Source organism: Stylophora pistillata, chromosome 13, assembly GCF_964205215.1.
Source record: "Stylophora pistillata chromosome 13, jaStyPist1.2, whole genome shotgun sequence".
Taxonomy (NCBI): Eukaryota; Metazoa; Cnidaria; class Anthozoa; order Scleractinia; family Pocilloporidae; genus Stylophora; species Stylophora pistillata.
Genome location: NC_142531.1, coordinates 1424883 through 1434451, shown reverse-complemented (window position 1 = coordinate 1434451; position 9569 = coordinate 1424883). Strand labels below are relative to the sequence as shown.

Below are 9569 nucleotides of genomic sequence, written 5' to 3'. Positions count from 1 at the left end.
TAACGCAGAAATAAATAGATTGCATTGGTGGGAGTATGCAGGCGTAATTTTGACGGGTTAGTGCTCAGCATTATCTTGATCAAATTATAGCTGCCATCTTGATTTCTACAGGAGTAGAAGCCTGGGGAAAGAACGAAATCTGTACCGAGAGGATGAGTGAATAAAAGAAAGAGAGGGGAGGTGTGGGACAGTTCTTTCACCAATCCCCACCCACTCCCCCCACCATCCACTCTTACTCTTATTCCAAATCAAACAAGCTTGTTAAGTAATAGTCTCCTCACGCAGCCGTTCTTTGTCTCGGCACCCAATTCGCTTGTAATTAACCGCTTACATGCGGATTTAATTAGCATCAAATTAATGACCGCATGCAAGCGGTCAAAGTAGGGCCTATTTACCTATCGTGAGCTTGTGACGTATACTGTCAAAATATTTGTGCCCTTTTCTGACCCCTTTGACTAGCTGCTTTGTTTCCCTGCACAACGTGAACCTTTAGGTTATTGTTTCCCATCACCTGATTCTGACCTTTTTACTCTAAAATGGAAAGGCAATCCAGATTATTTTATTTAGAGGAACAAAAGGAAGTGCTAACCACGTTTTTCAAAGAAGGAATGACCTCGACCAAGAAAGCCATGTGCGACAAAATTCGTGCATGTGCCGCGAGAGTCGGCATTTCCGAAAACCAAGTGGAGGTATTTTTCAGCTTACACCTTAAAAGGTTCCTCGGCCTAGAAGTGATTAACATACATTTTATCATGGGCACTAGGATAATTAATTTCCTACCCTAACTTTCATGTATGTATGTATGTATGTATGTATGACTTTCAAGCTGTTTTGTATAATTTCTGAACTTTTGACCTTTTCTGTTACGATCTTAGGACATCTTTCGACCTTTTTTTTTTTTTTATTTTATCACACACAGGCTGTATACGTTGTTACAGCGTAAGATTTTCGCCAGCCAGCTTAATTCTAGTTCTGCGTTGTCCGTCGCTTTTCACGAATAATGTGAAAGCCGTTGACGTTGAAAGAAAATTAAGCATGTGATGCATTATGTAATTTTAGATGGAACGACCAGAAACCGCCTTCAACCATTTGAAGCCACCTAAAGCCACCTAAAAACAAACTAAAATTATCTTAAACAATTCAAAACCATCTGAAATCACTCACAAACGAAAAATAATGTCCTCAGAGTACCGTATTCATCAAGTTTTTTACGATTTAGCGCGCGCCTCTGGTGACCTTTGTGATCACTAGAAATTCTTTGGATCCCGGTTGCACGTTTCGCATTGCTGACAATTGTACTGAATGAAAGTACGTTTACTTCTAATGAAAACGTAATGTACCAGGTACGATTATGGAAAATTTCTTGATAACAATTGTGCAACTTTGTCCTCTCGTGATTCAATAGTTCACCTGAAAATGAGATCGACTGTAATATATTCTTACATAATGAAATTATTGGAACAATAATGGCTTTTTTAAGTTGCACCCCTCTCCTGTTCGATGTACAACGAAAAATCATTAATTGAGCACGATGATGATGGAAATCGTTTGTCTTCAGATGGCTTAACAAGCCAATCTCTCAGTCTCATATTGGTTTTTAGATGGTTGTGGGTGGTTTCAGGTTAAGCTAATTGTTTTATTATTTACCTATAGTATAAATTTTATCTTTTATATAATTACAGTAAAACCCAATTAAACTAAATATTTTGAATAAGGTACTTGCAAGGATGTTAATAGAGAAGGATTATATTGTAGAATTGATTCCTGATAATTTTCAAATAATGTTCTTCAAGGCAGTAAATGACAAGATAGTCAATGGCCAGGGCACTTTAGATTTACTCATTCATATATATATGTTTAGTATAATTTCAGAGCTGAGCAAAGAGTTTCCAGCAATCTGATTGGTTGAGCGGTTCCTTATATGACGCTACATAAATTGCTCCACGCGGTTTATATAAAATGTTAAAATAAAATGTTAATGATGTTACTAAAATGTTATGATTTTAGAAATTTCTCTACTGTTCAGCTCTGAAATTATACTAAAACACTTTTTCGCCCCAGGTTCGGTGATTATTGTTGAATAATTGTCAAATATGGGCATGTATATATACATTTCTCCCTCTCTCACTCTCTCTCTCTCTACCTTGCTCTCTCTGTCGATTTGTTTATTTATTGATTATTTTGGCATGTACATTCTGCAAAGTAGGAACAAATAAAAATCAATTTAAAAAGATTTTTGATTTACAGCAATTTACAAATGTTGGTAATATTACAGTTGAATATAAGAGGAGTATTTCTCAAGTTTCATAGCAAGATAAACAAACTTTGCAATTAATTGATGTCAGTGTTTAAAACTGTACCATACAAATGAGTAGAGATATATCAAGAAATACTATTAAGGACTCAAGATATTCAAGAGGCTCAGAACTTCAATGTTTGGGATTACATGCATAGACCTCTCCTCCTAGACTTTGCAAATTCAAAAAGGCGGCATACCGGTAATAGGGGTGTCATTAGCATAGTAGATATTACAATTATTATGATAATAACAATCAAGTTTTTTAATTTAATTATATTGTGGTAGTCTTAATATGCTCACCTACCTTAAAGCAATGTACAATTTATGGAAAACGGAATTAGAGTTAAAGAAAATCTTGAGGGAAGATGTGGTGTCACTACTTGAGCAAATTCTAAAAGCTAAGCAAACATGTCCTTAGGATTGAGTTGACTTGTATAATAACACTTTACTTTTTTCCAATACTTTTTCAGCTACTGTACAATGTCATCGAACTGTTATGAGTCATGCCAATGCAATAAATTAATTAGACAGAATGTTTTCCCAATTGCTGATTTAGTATAGGTTTTTTCATGATCCTTTTGAAATTACAAACTAGCTGTGACTGGGTATTGTCAGTGACAGCTAGTTCAAAGTTTTCTTGTTTGCCAAATTTGTAAACCAGTTGGAATTTTACACTTCTTTGTCTTTTCTTTTTTTTTCAATAATGTGAAACATTACTTTTTTTCTGATCAGCACTGGATAAACAATCACAATGCAAAATGTAATAGTGGTTCCAGAGTGCTTGATGCACAGAAGAGGACAGAAAGGAAACCTGAGTGAGGAAACGAAGTGGGTTTAATGCTTTCACTAGGGAGTTCCAACAGAAAGGTAATCACAGATATAAACTACATATTTAGCTAAAATTGGACAAGTTCCACCACTTTTCTCCAATGGTATGGAAGACTTCTGCTCTTCCCCCAGTCTGTTCTGTGATTATGTCATGTCTTTTAATTCCGCAGAACAGACAGGGGGAAGTCCAGAGGTCTTCCGTATCATTGGAGAAAAGTGGAGAAACTTGTCTAAGTCAGATAGAGATCCCTACAAAAAGGTGGCAACAGATACAGGGTCAGTTGTGTCACCACCCTCAGCTGATAAACAAGCCAAGAGGATAATTGGCAACATCATGAAACAGGTCAGGTAGTAATAATATTATTATAGTCATCATCATGACCATTATTAAATAATTACTATGATGTTTATCACAGTATGTGTTGTGACCTTTGTAGTTTTTAAATGACTGCATGAGTACAATTTACTAAACTACATCAAATGAGATCTTAGTAACAAGTAATTGAAGTGATATACCTGATAAAGTAACTGACATGATTTGGTTTATGTTGAAAATGGCCTTCAATTGTGCTAGAACAGCTCTCCCATCTCTTTTCTTGTGTATCTTTGCCTGAACTTTTCTAGCCCAGATCAGGACTAGAAGTTAAATTTTGTTTAAACAAGCATTTTGTTTTGAATTCTACCATACATTGATTTAATTGATAAAAGTTTATAATTTCCCAGTTTTCTTATTGTTATAATTATTTATTTAACTGGTAGATTGACTATTATCAAATTAAAATATGATATTTATCTGTATGGATTGTCATGTATTAAGATGTGCCAAATGTTTTTCATTACTTGTAATTTTTATAATTGGTCACTAGGTGTCTCACTCTCCTAATAAACGATGAAAATTATTAAAAAACTCAGGTACATTCTTGTTACTAACCCTTATCAATGGTTTACACAGGTTACCGAACTGGAAACATCAGGTGGTCATGCAGTTGTGTTATGTGCATATGATGGCATTTGTTACCAAGGTTCAGCTGGTATTGGTGACAGTCTTTTGTAAACAAACATCATGGAAACATTTGCAAGTAGATTACACAGTGAGTATAGTGACTACAAATATGCATAAATTAGCACTTTACTTTTGGTATGCAGTTTCAGAAGCTCTTCCGAATTTGACTTGTAATGTTGAAATCTTTCTACAACTTCTTCGCTTAAGAATTTGTGAAGTGTGTCTTTGATTGATCCCTGTAGTTTATTGATTATACGTGTACCTATCTCATTTATTGACAACAACCTAGTAATGTGGGTTCTAAGGTGAGCACTTTGTACTTAATTCAGTAAATGTATTACTTGCAGTAATCCTACTGTACTGGAAATACCCACATGCTGTAAAATTACTAAGTCAGTAAACACTTATACTTCTATCTGTGTAACGTGTTTTTCGATAAAGTTCATTTGGCCTTTGGCAAGGAAAGAGAAACATTCTCTTTGTGTCTAAGTGACGACACTACAATTCCCCTTTTGGATTTTTCTATCCAGAGTTGATGATGAAGAAATAAAACATGTATTAAACCAATTACATGTAGATTCCAATTTGTATTGCATTTCCTCACTGAAAACATAAACAGGACAGCTAAACGCATCATCAAGAGCAGTAATCCCTTTTCTCGTTTTAGGCTACTTAAAGTGTACATCTTTGGTCTTAAATACCACGGTAGTCTCAGTATATTATCATTCGCTCCGACGAAGGGCTAACGCTCGAAACGTCAGCTTTTGTAATCGTTACGGTGGCCAATTTACCATTTAAACTTTGTTGATATATCCAAATTATTTCGTTACTCCCACTGACGCAGCCCCAAACAGTTTCTTTCGAAACTATCAGCCTTTATTCATCAGTATTTTATCCCTTACCGAAATTAAGTATTTTTAGAACATAGCTAGCAGAGTCGCGCAATTAAATTCATTATACTTGAGCGTGCTCAAAATCCCGATAGTGCACGCTGATAGCGTCAGCAAATCCGACTTCGCCAGAACTTTTTTTTTCGCGCGAGCGGCCATTGTTAGCGCGGGGAAAAATAATATATTTCGCGACAATAATGGATACAAACAGAAACTCGGCCTACTAGTCCGAAAACGAAGACAATGTTTCGACCTTTTCCCTTGGGCGAGAGCTCTTAAATGAGGCAGAAAGAGAGAAAAACAAAGGAAAAGGAGACTCGGAAACAGCGCCGTCACGATTCGCTTCAACTGATATTGTTGTTCGTTTTTCGCGTCGGATTTGATGCACAATTCCACCGGCTATGTTCTAAAACAATTGGTTCATGCTTTCAGCTGTGCACTATCGAGTTATGGAGAGCACGTGGGAAGTTTGGAGAGCACTCAAGAAGCTAGAGTTTCCCTCGGCTATCGCCTCGGGCAACTCTTACGCTTCTTTCGTGCTCTCCAAACTTCCCGCGTGCTCCATAACTCGATAGTGCACGCTAAAGCATGAACCAATTGTTAATTTTAGTATACTAACTCTGTAATCAATGTGTACAGCAAATGAGATACACAAAGTATACTTTCAGTAGACTTGAATTACCAGGAATACCAGGAAATGAAACACAATGAAAGGCACTACATTAATGTTTAGATCAACAACTTACTACACTACGCATCTGGATTTCTAAGAAATTAGAAAAGAAAGTATCAGATTTCCAGTGAAAATATGTCGTTATTTTATAGGTAATTTCTTGGAGGAAAAGGAAGACGTCTCTGTAAAACATCTACTAGAAGTGTTCAACACCAAATACAGTATGCTTTTTTATACATATATGTGCCTTAATACATGCACGCTCGGGTTCAGACCAGATGTCAGAGCGGCAATGTCGGTGGACCAGAAGGCCGCATTCAGTTTCAGTTTTGCCATGAGTGAACACTACTTATTCAGAGACTTCTATTTGAAGTAGTAAGGTGGAAGGGGTCAATAGCTGTTTTACCCTTAGTTTCTACTTTTTCTTTTGATTTTATGCAATACGAAAAAAAGTCCGTCTTTCCCGACACAAATTTTGATTCTGCTTTTGATTTCTTCTTGTGGCAATTCTCTTTGTCTATAGTCTATAGCTAGAAGTCCTGTATAGTTGTATGATATTCAGTGCAGGAAGCAGTGACATCTAGCTTCAGTTTTTTTTTTTTTTTTTTTTTTTTTTGCTGTTAATTTCTATCTTTCTCTTTCGTAGGTGAACTTGTTGAAAGGAGAGGAGGTAAAATGCCTTACGCCAAGATACAGCAAATGGGCATTTTATTTAACAACCTTCCATTGGATATAAAGGGAGAGATTGGTGTTATTCCCCGGAAACCGTCGCTTTATGGAAGCGGCCAGCGCCGAAAGCTGTGGCTCACCCGTCATGACTGGAGCTTTGGTATATCTTTACCTGGACCCTCCTCGGATAGTTGCATAACCCCTACAGCCATTACTCACACATCAACTTCCCATACGCCCGCTCCTTCCTTTTGTAATTCATCAACTTCCTCCAGTCCACCTGGTTTAAGTTAGAAGCCATTTTACATTACAAATCATCTTTTCATTGCAATACATCTTAATATTACGATACATACATCTTCTTATTAGCACGCTATACACTACACTTCCTTCTCCCCTGCTACATGTCACAGCCTGTCCGCTCCGCTAGTTAGATGCCTGTCATCACCTTCCACCATTGTAAAGCCATCTCATGTAAGTGCCCTTGTCAGAGTTCAGCAATCCTCATCCCACACAAGCACTTGTTGTGTTTATTCGTCATTTGCAACCACCGCTACAGTTAGTGTTGACCAGTCAACTTCCCACACATCTGCTGTTCCGTTGGGACTACTCATTCATGCACTTTACCTAATTTCCCTTAACACAGCACCTCATCGGCTCCTGGTTTTATCGTTTCCAAAGGTGAGCCAGTTTATTTATTTCTGGCTTTGTAAAGTTTAAGGTTAACGGTGTTAACAACTCATAGTGTCGGTTTAATGGGCGTGAGAAAGGAAAGTGAAATTTGAATGAAACAAAGTGAAGACGCTAGAATGTAAGACTGATGAACTATTTGCTCTTTTAAGTATTTAACTCTGACGTGATGAACTTTGTAGCCCTTTTTTACGCAGATACTGAATTTGAAATGCTGTTACCAACTACGGCCGGAGAAATACCTGCAGTTCCTGTTCTTTTACTACGAACACACACGGGGGAACGTTATGATTGAAGTGTAAAGGGTCCTTACTCCAGCATTGCACCCTTTGTGTCATGAGGCAATCGATGAAGGGGAATCGGTGTTTTCGGTCGCTTTTATGAATGGCCTTGTGAGCAACTTATTTTCAGTCACTCGACATAGATCAACTTCTTAAGGCTAACTTCCCTGATAAGGTGCGACAACGTTTTGGAACTATGCATAACCAATTGTAACGTGGTATTTAGCAAATAAGTCTCTTCATTTTGTAGTTCTTTTGGTTTGTTTTTTTAGCCAATGTGTGAAATTTCAGAAGGCAATAAAAGAAAAAAAAAGCACTGTTCATCGGGCTTTGCAAATTCCATTGTCTATCGCATAGTTTCATAACAAAGTTAAGAATATAGCACCATTCGCAGGTATATTTTTCTCTTTTTCCATTCACGGCTTTTTTTTTAGATCCGAGTCTGGTGTTTTAGCCAACAATAAAATTTGCGTTAAACACAGGAATACTTCCATTATTACATGCTGCGTATGCCAATTGTAAATGATATGTTTTAACTGGCTTAATTTTATGACACTTGGTAAACAGTGTCACACTTGCTGCGTCTGTTGAGTCGAAAGTAAATCATGGGCATTCGGAAAACTGATCATTAAATGGCTTACGCAGCTTTCCCCTCGAGTATCGTCACTATCTTCATTCAAGCAGTAGTCCAATTCAGGGTGACTAAGCTATGTACTCATAACGCTTGTACTTTACACGTCAATCAGTCAGTCACTTCATTAAGTATTGTAGTTGATCTTCCTCCACGAATGAAACCGTCTGAACATTTACCCTAATTTTTGGCATTCAACAAGAGTGGCACGTAATAGCACTTTAAATTTTTTAGGATTAAGTAGGGGGGAAAACAGTCACCGCTATTCATTTTCTTTTGTGTTGCGGCTACTTCTGGTTAAACGAAGACTTTGTTGCTGTGAAAACCAATTAAAAGACGAAATGAAGACCATTATGGCCCGGGTTTTCCTTGGTCCTTAGCTGATTTAAAAACCGTGGAAAACTTTGTGTGTTTTAACGTTCCCAGGAAGATATCATTCAGATCATTATAAACAATTTGAAGCAGACGTGAATTTATCCAAATGAGTCTTCTCGAACAATGAAAACTGACTCACATTTTTGTGATTTCTGTGGTATATTGGCATTCACCTGCTTAAATCGATTTGAAAAAAATTGTCCTTTTTCTTCAACTTTCCTTTGTTTGACATGGGATATAAGCAATGACCGTTTTGGACTCGTTTTAGCGATATTGGCCAGTGTCAACAACTTTCATAAGACATTCATGGGATATCGGCAGAGACCCATGTTGACTAAATTGGCCCATTTTAGCTATATTGGCCAGTTTCAACAACTTTCTTATGACTTTCATGGGATATCGGCATAGACCCGCACTTGGAGCGGCCGATTTTTACTGAATTGGCCCATTTTAGCGATATTGGTCAGTTTCAACAACTTTTATAAGATTTTCGTGGGATATCGGCAGAGACCCGCACTTGGACCCATTTTAACTAAATTGGCCCATTTCAGCGATATTGGCCAATTTCAACAACTTTCATATGATTTTCATGGAATATCGACATACACCCGCACTTGGACCCATTTCAACTAAATGGGCCCATTTTTAAAGATATTGGCCAGTCTCCACAACTTTCTTATGACTTTCATGGGATATCGGCAGAGACCCGCACTTTTGACCCATATTAACTAATTAAATTGGCCCATTTTAGCGATATTGGCCAATTTCAACAACTTTCATATGATTTTCATGGAATATCGACATAGACCCGCACTTGGACCCATTTCAACTAAATTGGCCTATTGTAGCGACAGTGGCCAGTTTTAACAACTTTCCTATGACTTTCATGGGATATCGGCACACCCGCACTTGGACCCATTTTAACTAAATTGGCCCATTTTAGCGATATTGGCCAATTTCAACAACTTTCATATGATTTTCATGGGATATCGACATAGACCCCGCACTTGGACCCATTTCAACTAAATTGGCCCATTTTAGCGACATTGGCCAGTTTTAACAACTTTCTTATGGCTTTCATGGGATATCGGCATAGACCGCACTTGGACCCATTTTAACTAAATTGGTCCACTTTAGCGATACGGGCCAGTTTCAACACCTTTCATATGATTGTCATAGGATATCGGCGTAGACCTGCACTTGGACCCATTTTAACTAAATTGACCCATT

General features: G+C 37.4%; 1 pseudogene across 1 annotated transcript; it reads left to right on the top strand.

The window, feature by feature from the left end:
• Positions 1-78: 78 nt before the first annotated feature.
• On the top strand, positions 79-7988 carry LOC148717235 (uncharacterized; annotated as a pseudogene). The gene is made up of 7 exons (XR_015994689.1): positions 79-689; positions 3032-3166; positions 3298-3470; positions 4080-4218; positions 5846-5914; positions 6340-7043; positions 7250-7988. The product of XR_015994689.1 is annotated as an uncharacterized LOC148717235 (transcript).
• The last annotated feature ends 1581 nt before the right edge of the window (positions 7989-9569 follow it).